Source organism: Arachis hypogaea, chromosome 13, assembly GCF_003086295.3.
Source record: "Arachis hypogaea cultivar Tifrunner chromosome 13, arahy.Tifrunner.gnm2.J5K5, whole genome shotgun sequence".
Taxonomy (NCBI): domain Eukaryota; kingdom Viridiplantae; phylum Streptophyta; class Magnoliopsida; order Fabales; family Fabaceae; genus Arachis; species Arachis hypogaea.
The window spans coordinates 119508725-119524036 of NC_092048.1; the positions used below are offsets into that span (position 1 = coordinate 119508725).

The 15312-nt window shown below is 37.3% G+C and overlaps 1 non-coding gene across 1 annotated transcript; it reads left to right on the plus strand.

Moving 5' to 3' along the window:
- Window positions 1-2420: 2420 nt before the first annotated feature.
- On the plus strand, window positions 2421-2528 carry LOC112739416 (small nucleolar RNA R71). Its single transcript, XR_003170353.1, has one exon. It is a non-coding gene; the product is annotated as a small nucleolar RNA R71 (small nucleolar RNA).
- The last annotated feature ends 12784 nt before the right edge of the window (window positions 2529-15312 follow it).

The following is a 15312-nucleotide window of genomic DNA, read 5'->3' on the forward strand; positions in this document are numbered from 1 at the left end:
AGGTGGAGTTTATTGGGTAGGTTTATGGGGAAGAGTGGGTGGATGTGAGTGGTGAAGGGTTAATAGGGAAGAGGGATGGAGGTGATAGGTGAAGGGTTTTGGGGAAGAGTGTTTATTGGGCATAGAGGATGATTGAGAAGAGGGAAGAGAGTGAGTGGAGGTAGGTGGGGATCCTGTGGGATCCACAGATCCTGAGATGATCCTGTGGGGTCCACAGATCCTGAGGTGTTCAAAGATTTACAACCTTGCACCAAATTAGGCATGTAAAATGCCCTTGCACACAACTCTGGGTGTTCAGCGCCAGGTTGGTGCCCATTTTGGGCGTTCAACGCCCATTTGTTGCCCATTTCTGGCGTTGAACGCCAGAACCATGCTTGTTTTGGGCGTTCAGCGCCAGCTCTTCTCCAGGGTGCAATTCTGGCGTTCAGCGCCCAGATGCTGCCCATTTTGGGCGTTCAGCGCCTAGATACTGCCCATTTTGGGCGTTCAGCGCCAGAACCATGCTCTGTTCTGGCGTTGAACGCCAGACAGGTGCTTCCTCCAGGGTGTGATTTTTCTTCCGCTGTTTTTGATTCTGTTTCTAAATTTTTTGTTTATTTTGTGACTCCACATGATCATGAACCTAAGAAAACATGAAAAACAAAAATAAAATTAGATAAATAAACATTGGGTTGCCTTCCAACAAGTGCTTCTTTAATGTCAATAGCTTGACAGTGGGCTCTCATGGAGCCTCACAGATGTGCAGAGCTTTGTTGAGACCTCCCAACACCAAACTTAGAGTTTGGATATGGGTGTTTGACACCAAACTTAGAGTTTGGTTGTGGCCTCCCAACACCAAACTTAGAGTTTGACTGTGGGGGCTTTGGTTGACTCTGCTTTGAGAGAAGCTTTTTCTGCTTCCTCTCCATGGATGCAGAGAGAGATCCTTGAGTTGTAAACACAAGGTTGTCCTTATTTAATTGAAGGATCAATTCTCCTCTGTCCACATCAATCACAGCTCTTGCTGTGGCTAGGAAAGGCCTTCCTAGGATGATGGATTCATCCTCTTCCTTTCCAGTGTCTAGGACTATGAAATCAGCAGGGATGTAAAGGCTTTCAACCTTTACTAACACATCCTCTACTTGTCCATAAGCCTGTTTTCTTGAATTGTCTGCCATCTCTAATGAGATTTTAGCAGCTTGCACCCCATATATTCCCAGTTTCTCTATTACAGAGAGGGGCATGAGGTTTATCCCTGAACCAAGGTCACACAGAGCCTTTTCAAAGAGCATGGTGCCTATGGTACAAGGTATTATGAACTTTCCAGGATCCTGTTTCTTCTGAGGCAATGTCAGTTGATCCAGATCACTTAGTTCATTGGTGAACAAGGGAGGTTCATCTTCCCAAGTCTCAATACCAAATAATTTGGCATTCAGCTTCATGATTGCACCAAGGAACTTGGTAGCTTGCTCTTCAGTGACATCCTCATTCTCTTCAGAAGAGGAATACTCATCAGAGCTCATGAAGGGCATAAGGAGGTTCAATGGAATCTCTATGGTCTCTAGATGAGCCTCAGATTCCTTTGGTTCCTCAGAGGGAAACTCCTTATTGATCACTGGACGTCCCAGGAGGTCTTCCTCACTGGGATTCACGTCCTCCTCTCCCTCTTTGGGTTTGGCCATTTTGGTAATATCAATGGCCTTGCACTCTCTCTTTGGATTTTCTTCTGTATTGCTTGGGAGAGTACTGGGAGGGATTTCAGTGATCTTCTTACTCAGCTGGCCCACTTGTGCCTCCAAATTTCTAATGGAGGACCTTGTTTCATTCATGAAACTCACAGTGGCCTTAGATAGATCAGAGACTAAGTTTGCTAAGCTAGATGGATTCTGCTCAGAATTCTCTGTCTGTTACTGAGTGGATGATGGAAAAGGTTTACTATTGTTAAACCTATTTCTTCCACCATTATTAAAGCCTTGTTTAGGCTTTTGATCCTTCCATGAGAAATTTGGATGATTTTTCCATGATGAGTTATAGGTGTTTCCATAAGGTTCACCTAAGTAATTCACCTCTGCTATTGCAGGGTTCTCAGGATCATAAGCTTCTTCTTCAGAAGATGCCTCTTGAGTACTGTTGGATGCAGCTTGCATTCCATTCAGACTCTGAGAAATCATAGTGACTTGCTGAGTCAATATTTTATTCTGAGCCAATATGGCATTTAGAGTATCAATTTCAAGAACTCCCTTCTTCATAGGCGTCCCATTATTCACAGGATTCCTCTCAGAAGTGTACATGAACTGGTTATTAGCAACCATGTCAATGAGTTATTGAGCTTCTGCAGGCGTTTTCTTTAGGTGAATGGATCCACCTGCAGAAGTATCCAATGACATCTTTGATAGCTCAGATAAACCATCATAGAATATATCCAGGATGGTCCATTCTGAAAGCATGTCAGAAGGACACTTTTTGGTCAGCTGCTTGTATCTTTCCCAAGCTTCATAGAGGGATTCACCTTCTTTCTGTCTGAAGGTTTGAACATCCACTCTAAGCTTGCTCAGCTTTTGAGGAGGAAAGAACTTGGCTAAGAAAGCCGTGACCAGCTTATCCCAAGAGTTCAGGCTATCTTTAGGTTGAGAGTCCAACCACACTCTAGCTCTGTCTCTTACAGCAAAAGGGAAAAGCATGAGCCTGTAGACTTCAGGATCTACTCCATTAGTCTTAACAGTATCACAAATCTGCAAGAATTCAGTTAAGAACTGAAAAGGATCTTCAGATGGAAGTCCATGAAACTTGCAGTTCTGCTGCATCAGAGAAACTAATTGAGGTTTCAGCTCAAAGTTGTTTGCTCCAATGGCAGGAATGGAGATGCTTCTTCCATGTAAATTGGAATTAGGTGCAGTAAAGTCACCAAGCATCCTCCTTGCATTATTATTATTTTTGGCTGCCATCTCCTCTTCCTGTTCGAAAATTTCTGAAAGGTTATCTCTGGATTGTTGTATTTTAGCTTCTCTTAGTTTTCTTTTCAGAGTTCTTTCAGGTTCTGGATCTGCTTCAACAAGAATGTTCTTGTCCTTGTTCCTGCTCATATGAAAAAGAGGGAACAGAAAAATAATAATAATAGGGATCCTTTTTACCACAGTATAGAGGTCCCTGTGTGAGTAGAAGAAAAGAAGAAGAAAAAATTCGAACACAGATGGAAGAGGGGGTTCGAATTTGGTGAGTGATGTGAGGAAGAGATGTTAGTAGATGAATAAATGAATAGAAGGAGATGAGAGAGAAAGAGAATTTCGAAAATAATTTTTGAAAAAGAGTTAGTGATTTTCGAAAATGGTTTTTTTGAAAAAGGTTAGTAATTTTTCGAAAATTACAATAAAAAATTAAAATAATTAGTTAATTAAAAAGAAATTTTGAAAAAGAGGGGAGATATTTTCAAAAGTTAGAGAGAGAGAGTTAGTTAGGTAGTTTTGAAAAAGATAGGAAACAAACAAAAAGTTAGTTAGTTAGTTGAAACAAATTTTGAAAAGATAAGAAGTTAGGAAGTTAGAAAAGATATTTTGAAATCAAATTTTTGGAAAAGATATTTTTGAAAAGATATGATTGAAATTAGTTTTTTGAAAAAGATTTGATTTTTAAAATCACAATTAATGACTTGATTCACAAGAAATCACAAGATATGATTCTAGAACTTAAAGTTTGAATCTTTCTTAACAAGCAAGTAACAAACTTGAAATTTTTGAATCAAAACATTAATTGGTGGTGTTATTTTCGAAAATTAGGAGATAAAGATAAGAAAAATATTTTTAAAAAATATTTTTGGAATTTTCGAAAATAACTAAGAAATTTGAAAAAGATTTGATTTTTGAAAAAGATTTTGAAAAAGATGAGATTTTCTAAATTGAAAATTTGATTTGACTCATAAAAACAACTAGATTTTTTTAAAAATTTTTGAAAAAGTCAAATCTAATTTTCGAATTTATGAGAGAGAAAAAGGGAAAGATATTTTTTTTATTTTTGAATTTTTATGATGGGAGAGAAAAACAAGAAAAATGATGCAATGCATGAAAGTTATGGATCAAAACAATGAGTGCATGCAAGAATGCTATGAATGTCAAGATGAACACCAAGAACACTTTGAAGATCATGATGAATATCAAGAACATATTTTTGAAAATTTTATATGCAAAGAAAACATGCAAGACACCAAACTTAGAAATCTTTCATGTTTAGACTCTATGGATGCAAAAATGCACATGAAAAACAAGAAAGGATGCAAAACAAGAAAACATCAAGATCAAACAAGAAGACTTACCAAGAACAACTTGAAGATCATGAAGAACACTATGAATGCATGGATTTTCGAAAAATGCAAGATGAATATGCAATTGACACCAAACTTAAAAATTGACTTAAGACTCAAACAAGAAACACAAAATATATTTGATTTTTTTTATTTTCTAATTTTTTTGGTTTTTTCGAAAATTATATGAAAAAGAAAAATAAGGATTCCAAAATCTTTAAGAAGAATTTCAGGAATCTTATGCTCTTTAGTCTAAAGCTCCAATCTGAGGGTTAGGCATGGCTTAATAGCCAGCCAAGCTTTAGTATGTAATTACATGCATCAGCTAATTTGCTAAGAAAGACAAAGAAGCTCTTCTCTTGAGTATAAGTGAAACCTCAGTCCAAAAGAATTTAGACATGGCTTTACAGCCAGCCAGGCTTCAACATACTTCATGAAACACTAGAATTCATTCTTAAAAATTCTGAAGAAAAATATATTTTCGAAAACAAAGGAGAAATTTTTGAAAGATTTTTGAAAAATTTTTGAAAATAAAACAAAAAGAAAATTACCTAATCTGAGCAACAAGATGAACCGTCAGTTGTCCAAACTCAAACAATCCCCGACAACGGCGCCAAAAACTTGGTGTTGTTGCCGGATCAAACTTGGCACTGATGTTACCGGACCAAAAGCTTGCCGAAAACTCGAACAATCCCCGACAACGGCGCCAAAAACTTGGTGCACGAAATTGTGATCCCTGGTAATGGCTCCAAAAACTTGGTGCTCTGATCTTAATTCATAATTTGTCACAACTTCGATACAACTAACCAGCAAGTGCACTGGGTCGTCCAAGTAATAAACCTTACGTGAGTAAGGGTCGATCCCACGGAGATTGTCGGTATGAAGCAAGCTATGGTCACCTTGTAAATCTCAGTCAGGCGGATAATAATTGATTATGGAGTTTTCGAAAATAAAGAAGAAAACAAGGATAGAGATACTTATGTAAATCATTGGTGAGAATTTCAGATAAGTGCATAGAGATGCTTTTGTTCCTCTAAACCTCTGCTTTCCTGCTGCCTTCATCCAATCAATCCGACTCCTTTCCATGGCTGGCTTTTTGTAAGGATGTCACCGTTGTCAATGGCTACTTTTAATCCTCTCGGGAAAATGGTCCAAATGCTCTGTCACAGCACGGCTAATCGTCTGGAGGCATCACCCTTGTCGATGGCTGCATCCTATTCCTCTCTGTGAAAATGGTCCGATGCGCTGTCACTGCATGGCTAATCATCTTGGAGGTTCTCGATCATACTGGAATAGAATTTACTATCCTTTTGCGTCTGTCACTACGCCCAGCACTCGCGAGTTTGAAGTTCGTCACAGTCATTCAATCCCAGAGTCCTACTCGGAATACCACAGACAAGGTTTAGACTTTCTGAACTCTCATGAATGCCGCCATCAATCTAGCTTACACCACGAAGATTCTGATTAGGAGATCCAAGAGATAATCATTCAATCGAAGGTAGAACGGAAGTGGTTGTCAGGCACGCGTTCATAGGAAATGATGATGATTGTCACGTTCATCATATTCAGGTTGAAGTGCGAATGAATATCTTAGAAGCAGAATAAGTTGAATTGAATAGAAAAACAGTAGTACTTTGCATTAATTCATGAGGAACAGCAGAGCTCCACACCTTAATCTATGGAGTGTAGAAACTCTACCGTTGAAAATACATAAGTGAAAGGTCCAGGCATGGCCGAGAGGCCAGCCCCCATGATCTAAGAACTAGGCGTCCCAAGATGATCAAAGGATCAAAAGATAATCCAAAGATGTCTAATACAATAGTAAAAAGTCCTATTTATACTAAACTAGTTACTAGGGTTTACAGAAGTAAGTATTTGATGCATAAATCCACTTCTGGGACCCACTTGGTGTGTGCTTGGGCTGAGCTTGAAGTCTACACGTAGAGAGGCCATTCTTGGAGTTGAACGCCAGCTTTTGTGCCAGTTTGGGCGTTGAACTCCACTTTGCAGCTTGTTTCTGGCGCTGGACGCCAGAATTGGGCAGAGAGCTGGAATTGAACGCCAGTTTGTATCATCTAAACTCGGGAAAAGTATAGACTATTATATATTTCTGGAAAGCCCTGGATGTCTACTTTCCAACACAATTGGAAACGCGCCATTTTGAGTTCGGTAGCTCCAGAAAATCCATTTTGAGTGCAGGGAGGTCAGAATCCAACAGCATCAGCAGTCCTTCTTCAACCTCTGAATCTGATTTTTGCTCAAGTCCCTCAATTTCAGCCAAAAAATACCTGAAAACACACAAACTCATAGTAAAGTCCAGAAATGTGTATTTAACATAAAAACTAATGAAAACATCCCTAAAAGTAACTAGATTCTACTAAAAATATACTAAAAACAATGCCAAAAAGCGTATAAATTATCCGCTCATCATTGTTTAATTAAGGTTTAGAAGAGAAAGACGACTTAGAAAGATGGAAGAAAAGCATGCGAAAATAGAGATTTCACGAAGATTAGGTGCGTTAACACTACCACAGCACTTCAATTTCACCACTCATATTGGGATGCCATAGGACCATTCATCACGAGGGTCTAATAAACCTCTATAAGAAAATAACTTTACTTAACAGAGAGCTTAGTCGATAGATAAAACAGTAAGATGAGCAGAGGATAAAGTATATAGGGCTGGAAGTATGCTACCATATCATATCGGGCACAAGAGAAGTAGAGGCATACTCACCCGAGGTAGCAAGGGGATATATCATCACCCACCTAAATCTAAAGAGCACGGTCAACCAGCTATAGACATTCATTTGGTTTATGCAAAGCTATTCCTATAGCAGTTTACTAATTCCCCCTCCTCTACTTTCATGAATGGCCAACAATGATAGCTTGCATGGGCCACGAGCCGACGTTCAACCACCACCTAATTGTCCCGCCCCCACTAGTGGAAGGTTGTTAGCGGTTGTTATTTATGAGATTACTTTATTATGTTTTTAGCAGTTATTATTCCATATTATATTGTGTTTTAATTTAATGAAACTGTCGGTACAAAAAATGGATTTTCCTCGACAAGAGGGCACTTTGATTGCCAATGGTTTCAACTACAGAAGCGGTGTTTTAACTACAGAAGCAGAAATGGGTAAGCTAAAGTCGAAGAAAGACCGTACAAAGAGTGTCGAAGTCGAAAGGTAGTTATTGCCTTTCCTTGAGTATCAAGGCTTGCTACTCGACCTTGAAGCTGGGTGGAGAACATGGGTGCAAAACTTGAGGAGTAAGTTGAAGAAAACATGGGACTTGAAGACTAAGAAAGACGTGGGTATCAAAACTTGAGAGTCAAGATTCTTCATGGTTAAGGCAAGATCATGGCTGAGAAAAAAAGAGGAAGTAAGATCGTGGACCAAGATTCTCCATGGCAAGTCTATTTCTATAGTCTACAAATAGAAGAAACTTAGAAGAGTTATGAGACTTCTTCAAAAACACCAGAATACTAGATCATCACACATAAGCCTCAGCCAAAATTCCCTGTCCCAGTGACGCAACAGAAGACCATAGAGCACAAATGTATGTGAGTGTTGAAAGTCCACTTTTATTTGCTTTTCTTTTATTTTTTTCATTTATTTGCTTTCTTTTTATTTATTTGCTTTACGCATTTTATTTTTACTTCTGTTTTTCAAGCATTTTGCTTGCTTTCAATTTTAATTTTAAAGCTTCATCTGTTTATTTACAATTCTTTATTATTTTCCATAATTTGAGTATCCCATACATTTCGACACGAATGCTGAGTGATTCTCAGGTCGAGCCTACTCTTTTTTAGAAAAGTCATATCTACTCTCCGATACTTGAGATCTTGATACAAGCTTAATTCTACACCCTGCCAAGAAACGCTGTCGACGTTTACCAAAAATCAAGTGAAACAAATTGGCACACCCAGTGGGACCCTGGGTTAAGTAACATGTCAAATCTTGCATGCGATTACACAGTAGCAAGTTAATAATGACTGATAAAGCCTCTACTTTGACGGATATGTCAAATAATGACGCTAGTTAAAATACAAGAGGCCCAAAGGAAGAAGCTAGCCCATCAAGTCGAACGATGAACCTTGTTATCACAAAGAGAATTCCGTCAACTGTGCCCACTACATGGCCTCGATATAGAGTATGGCCTCCATACGGATTGCCTCCAAATTATGCTCCACTAGTGAAAAATCCCAACATGGGATATATAGAAGGTATAACCACTACAAGGAATAACCCCTTGTATAATCTAAAACCTCCTCCAAGTTACCCTCTAGTTGGTACACTGACTCACTATGACCCTAGTATAGCAAATCATGATGCTTATCAATATTTGATGAATAATCCCTCATATTTAGGGTCAGTGCTATGTCCTTGTAACTTAATATGGTAATGCCAAATGTCTTTTTGACACAGGGCACAGGGGTAACCCAAACAAGATTGCCAGTTAGTGGAGAACGTACCTCCAAATTTCCAAAGATGTCAAGACAAGTTCCTGTCGGAACAATGTCTCCTAACACGGTCAAATCTTTGGCTGTGTGTAGACAACAAATTGAGGATAGCTATCATGATTTGGTCAATATGCTTAGAATATGAAATGTTCTTTATAAAGGAAGGAGAATCCATCGATGAAATGTTTGAAAGATTTTTAATCATCATCAATAGCTTGGATGCTATGGGGATGACTCACACCAAACAAGTGCTAGTGAGGAAAGTACTTAGAAGTTTCACTAAAGAGTGAAAAACAAAAGCTACTGTCATTTCTGAAAGCAATAATCTAAATCAAATGACATATGATGGGTTAAGAGGGAAACTACTTGCATATGAAATCACACACATGAACCGAGACACAAAAAAAAAAGGGAATGGCCCTAAAATCCAAAGTTGATTCATTGGAAGAGGAATCCAGTGATAGTTTTTCAGATGATGAACTTGTATTTTTTCCTAGGAGATTAAGAAGACTCGTGAGGAGCAAAGACAAGAGCAGAGGCTCAAGTTCAAAGGAGCAAAAGAGAGATTTGAGTAAGGTAATTTGTCATCACTGCAAGGAGGCTGGTCATTTCAAATTTGATTGTCTTAAGCTTAAGAATGAGGACAAGATGAAGAAAGAAAAGAAGAAAGTACTTATGGTTTCTTAGGAGGATCTAGAGAACAATTCTGATGATAATAAAGAGTCCAAACATGAAGCACAAGTCTGTCTCATGGCTAGTCACGATCAACTAGATGAGGTAGACTACTTTGACTTGTCCATTGAAGATTTGCACATTATTAATGACCAACTGATCATGCTAATGAACTGCTGGGTAAATACAATAAATGCAAAGCTAAAATGAAGTTTTGAAAGGTGAAAATGATTTCTTGGAAGAAAAGGTGAAGAAAACCAAGAGTGCCATTGAACATGTTGAGAAAAATAGGTTCTTAAAATCTGAAATTGAAAGTTAAATGAAATCCACTCAGTTAATGCTTCACTAGACCTTATTGCAGAAAATGAAAGATTGCATGAAGTGATTAAAGGTCTAAATAATGATTTAGCAAAACTTGCACAAAGTTCCAACAATTTGGACAAATTATTTGCTAGTTAAAGATCTTTATTTGAAAAATTTGGTTTGAGTTATGTCACTAAAAATGTAGTTTTTGATAAATCATCTGTTGACATAAATGTATCAATGTCAAGGATCAAACCTTTGTCAAAAAATTTGGTATGGGTTATGTTGCAAAAAATGATGCAGCCGCTAAAAATCGTTTTATCAAAACTGATGCATCTACTTTAGAAACTAGAAAAATCAAAACCTTTAACCACTTTCAAAATTCTGCACACAGAAAGCATTGTCAAACATGCAAAAAACTTGGTCACCCTTTTCTCCAATGCTTCATTGTTGAAAGAAAAGTTGGAAATAAAATGTACAAAGTTATTTGTGATTTCAATGCTCTTGGGTGACTAAGATGGATTAACATCAAATAATCTAAATTGATTTGGATACCTAAGGTTACTTATGACTCTGTGCAGATTTGCCTAGCATCCAAGAAGAAGAAGGATATATGGTACTTGGATAGTAGATGCTCTAGGCACATGACTGAAAAGTTAACATTCTTTGTCAAACTCAACAAGTATGATGGAGGATTCGTGACCTTTGGTGATGATGAAAAATAAAAAAAATCATTACTATTGAAAAAGTCGGTAAAGATCTCTCTACCTTCATTGATAATGTATTTTTTATTGATGGGTTGAAACACAATCTTTTGAGTATTAACCAATTATGTGATCTAGGTTATTGGATAATTTTCAAAAGATTAGAATGCCTTCTTGTGAGCGAAAAATATGATAAAGTGTTATTTGTTGTGAAAAGATGTGATCATGTATATGGCCTTACTTTAGATGAACTTAAGAGTCAAAATGTAGCTTGTTTTCATTCCAAATATTCTGAAAAATGACTTTGGCATAAAAGATTGAGTCATGATAACATGTATCAAATTAACAAGCTAGTAAAAAAGGACTTAGTTAGAGGTCTTCCTAAAATTCAATTCAACAAAGACATCACTTGTGATGCTTTTCAAATGGGTAAACAAACTAAAAGTTCTTTCAAACCGAAAGAAGACATTTCTACTAAAAGATCTCTTGAACTGCTACATATTTATCTCTTTGGTCCAACTAGAACTCAAAGTCTAGGTGGTAAATACTATGGCTTAGTGATTATGGATGATTATACAAGATTTGATTTGGTTCTTTTTCTTGCACATAAAAATGATGTATTTTCAACCTTTGAAGTTTTTAGCAAAAAGATTCAAAATGAAAAAGATTTAAAGATTGCTTTGGTTTGAAGTGATCATTGTAAAGAATTTGAAAATCAATATTTTGATTCCTTTTTTGATGAACTAGGAATTTCACATAACTTCTCATACCCAAGAACACCCCAACAAAATGGCGTTGTGGAAAGAAAAAATAGAAGTCTTTAAGAAACGGCTAGAGCCATGTGATGCGTGAGCATCTTTCCTATCTTTTCCTAGTGAATTTGCAATTAAATTTGTTAATTTTAATCAAGATTTAAGTATTTTTGAGCCAGTATGAATGCTACTTTGAGTTGTGTGTAATTTGATTTATTTCAAGTAGCATTCGAACGGATTTGACAGAGTTCGTGTAGAAGAAAAGGAAGAAAGTGAATGATGCTGTCAACCCTAACCTCCTCACACTCCGACGAGCATAATTTGAGCTATAGAGGTCCAATTAAAGTGATTTTAGCGGCGTTTGAAAGTTAACTTTCAGAGCTTTTCAAAAATATATAATAGTCTATACTTTTCTTCGGGAATCACTACCTTGGTGGCACCAAACTTGGGATGTTCCAAGTTTGGCACCATGAGCTCTATAATCTCCTAGAATTGCGCTGCCTTGGTGGCACCAAACTTGGGATCTTCCAAGTTTGGCACCAAGATGAAGAAAAAGCAAGAAACACATGCAGGTAGAGTGGCGCCAAACTTGGCCCAGTCCAAGTTTGGCGCCAGCTTTAGGAAATTTGTTGGTCCCCACGCCTATGCACGAGCCAGCATCGAGATCTTTTATTAATTTTGATTAAAACTTTATTTTATTTACAAATAGGAAAATATATTATTTAGTTTTAGAAAATATATTTTACATTTATTAGGTTATATATAAAAGGAAAAAGTTCAGCCCTTCGGGCTTCCTTCTCTTTTACGCACCTCATTCTATAGTTTACAGTTTTTAGAATTCTAGTTTTCTCTCTGAGCCATGAGCAACTAAACCTTCACTGTTAGGCTTAGGAGCTTTGTTTGTTGTATGGATTGATACTATTACTTTTTTATTTTAATTCATGCATTGATTTCACTTTCAAGAATTTGTTTTCATTCTTCATCTTAAGGATTTGGGTAGATCGGAAGAATAATCCTTATTCTAATTGAGTTCTTGTAAACCTTGAAAAAACAATTTACTTGAACAATAACTTGAAAAAAATTTATCCTAAATTACTAATTTATCTAGACTTAACGGGATACGTGACATATAATCCTTTATATTTGGATAATTAGGATTTTTGTGGCTAATAAACTAGAAATGAACTTCACCTTCTAATTGAAAATAAGTGACCAAGGAATTGGCAGTTGACTAGGTTAGAGGAGACTAAATTGCTAAGGAATTAGGGTTTAGTCACATATAGTTTGCCATGGATTGAATCTTGCATGATTAAAATAGTTGGTAAGAAATAGAAATTCAGAAGATAAACAACTCTGAAGTCTTAACTGTTTTGAAGTACATTCTTCATACTAATTTGCTGTTTGCTTTCTAATTCTCTGAATTTACTGTTTGATGCTTTTGAACATCAAAACACTCTTTTCTGCTTGTCTAACTAAGTGAATCACTCAACCATTGTTGCTTGGTCCATCAATCCTCGTGGGATCGACCCTCACTCACCTGAGGTATTACTTGGTACGACTCGGTGCACTTGCCGGTTAGTTTGTGGGTTATAAATTCCGCACCAAGATTTTGAAAACTTAGATTTGATGTCAGGGAGAATTGTATTAGTTCCCGCAAAAGGAGGTTTGAGCTGCAGATCCTGTTGTGCATCATCAGGGAGTTTTTGAAGGTTTGGATCATTAAGCTCAGTCTGAATGCACCTATCCTTTTCACCTGATGAATGCATATTTTTTAAAACATGAACGACCAGTTGCTCATTATGCACTCTAAGCACTAATTCACCTTCTTCCATATCAATTAGAACTCTTCCAGTGGCTAAGAATGGTCTTCCTAGGATTATAGAGGCATTTTCATCCTCCCCCATGTCAAGAATTACAAAATCTGCTGGAAGGAAGAACTTACCCACTTTGACCAAGACATTCTCCACTATTTCATGTGCATGTTTCAGAGATTTGTCTGCCATTTGTAATGCTATCCTTGTTGGTTGTTCTTCTATGATTAGCAGCTTCTTCATCACAGACAAGAGCATTAAATTTATGCTTGCTCCTAGATCACACAAGGCTTTCTCAAAGATTGTGCTTCCAATGGTGCATAGAATTTGAAAGCTCCCTAGATCTGGCATCTTCCTTGACAAGTTATTCTGAATTATGGTACTACATTTCTTGGTCAGGACCACTATCTCATCTCCCTTTAAAGGCTTCTTGCTTGACAACAACTCCTTCATAAATTTAACATAGAGAGGCATTTGCTCCAAAACCTCAGCAAAAGGAATATTAATTTGTAACTTTTTGAAAACTTCCAAGAACTTTGAAAACTACTTGTCCTTGGTTTTCTTTTGAAGTCTCTGAGGATATGACATCTTAGGCTTGTATTCAGGAGGTTTAGGTAATGCCGGATGTGTGTCAAGAGTGACTGGAAAAGGATTGTCTGCACGCCTAGGTGGGGCGTGTTCGACCTCCTCCTTTTTCTCCTCTGGAACTTCTTTTTCAACTGGCTCTCCAGTAACTTATGCTTCCATACTTGCCACTTGTCTACTTACCACGGTGATGGCCTTGCACTCCTCTCTTGGATTTGGAATTGTGTTACTAGGGAGGAAATTGGTGGACCTCTGATCAATTTCAGCAACTTTTGTGGCTATTTGACCCATCTGAACCTCCTAAGTAAAGCTCTGGTTTCCTGCATAAAACTTGCAACTAGTGATTCTAAGTCAGTGGTCTTCGAAGGCTGAGAGGGTTGGAGTTGGCGATTATTGAAGTTGTTCTGATTAAGCCTGCCTTGAGAATTACCAAATTTTGTGGCCCTTGGGGTTTATCTCTCCACCTAAAGTTTGGGTGATTCCTCCACCCCTGATTGAATGTCTTGGTATATGGACCATTGTTGGGGTTTCTAGGAGAATTCCCCATAAAGTTGACCTATTCAGGAGAAAATTGAGCATATTCATAATTCTCACCTTGAGGGAAGCCATTATTCATGTCATATGGAGCCTCTTGAGGGGCATTCTGAGCACTGACAGCTGAAACTTGCATTTCACTCAAGTGTTGTGTAAGTACACTAATTTGTTGAGACATGACCTTGTTCTGAGCAAGAATAGCATCCAAGATATCCACTTTCAAGACTCCTTTCTTCTGAGGAGCCCCAGAGTTCACAGGGTTCCTCTCAGAATTGTACAGGTATTGGTTGTTAGCAACCACCATGTTGTGTGAAAGCGAAGTTACTAACTTTCTTTGGGCTAAAGCCATGAATACGGCATGATATATCTTGAATAGAACAATTATTATGAAGTTTTTAAAGAAAATTCCTTATGAATTGTGGAAAGAAACTCCCCCAAATCTTAAGTATTTTCATATCTTTGGATGCAAATGTTTTGTCTTAACACAAAAGATAACTTGGGAAAATTTGATCCAAAAACCTTTGAATGCATTTTCATTAGTTACTCTACATCTAGCAAACCATATAGAGTTTATCACAAAGACTCTAGATTTATTGAAAAATCCATACATGTTACCTTTTGTGATTCTAATACTATTCAAAGTGTTTTTTGAAGATGATAGTGAAGGTATGAAGTCAGGAAGTTCCAAGGATGAGAATCAAACCCAAACAGTATCTAAAATACTGCAGATTGAGCAACCCTCTGTGACGAGTGAATCTGTAGGAGACAATTCTATTTTATCTCTTGCTACAGCAGAAAATACTAAAGATGACAGCAACGCATATTCAACTCCCTCTGAATCCGTTCCCATGACTCCCGGACCCAGAGAATAAAAATTTATGAAAAATTATCCTCATTAATTCATTACTGGAGATTCATTTCAAGGTGTCACAATAAGATCCTCTTGTAAAAGAATGTCCAAACTAAACAATTTAGTATTGTTGTCTCAAATTGAGCCTCAAACTGTAAAAGAAGCTCTTGATGATCTTTCTTGGGTCAAAGCCATAGAAGAAGAATTGCAACAATTTGAGAAAAATAATGTATGGACTCTTATTCCAGATTCGAATGGAAAGAAAGTGACGGAAAACAAAGTGGATCTTTAGGAACAAGTTGGGAGAAGATAGAAGCATTGCAAGGAACAAAGAAAAACTTGTGGCACAGGTATATGACCAAG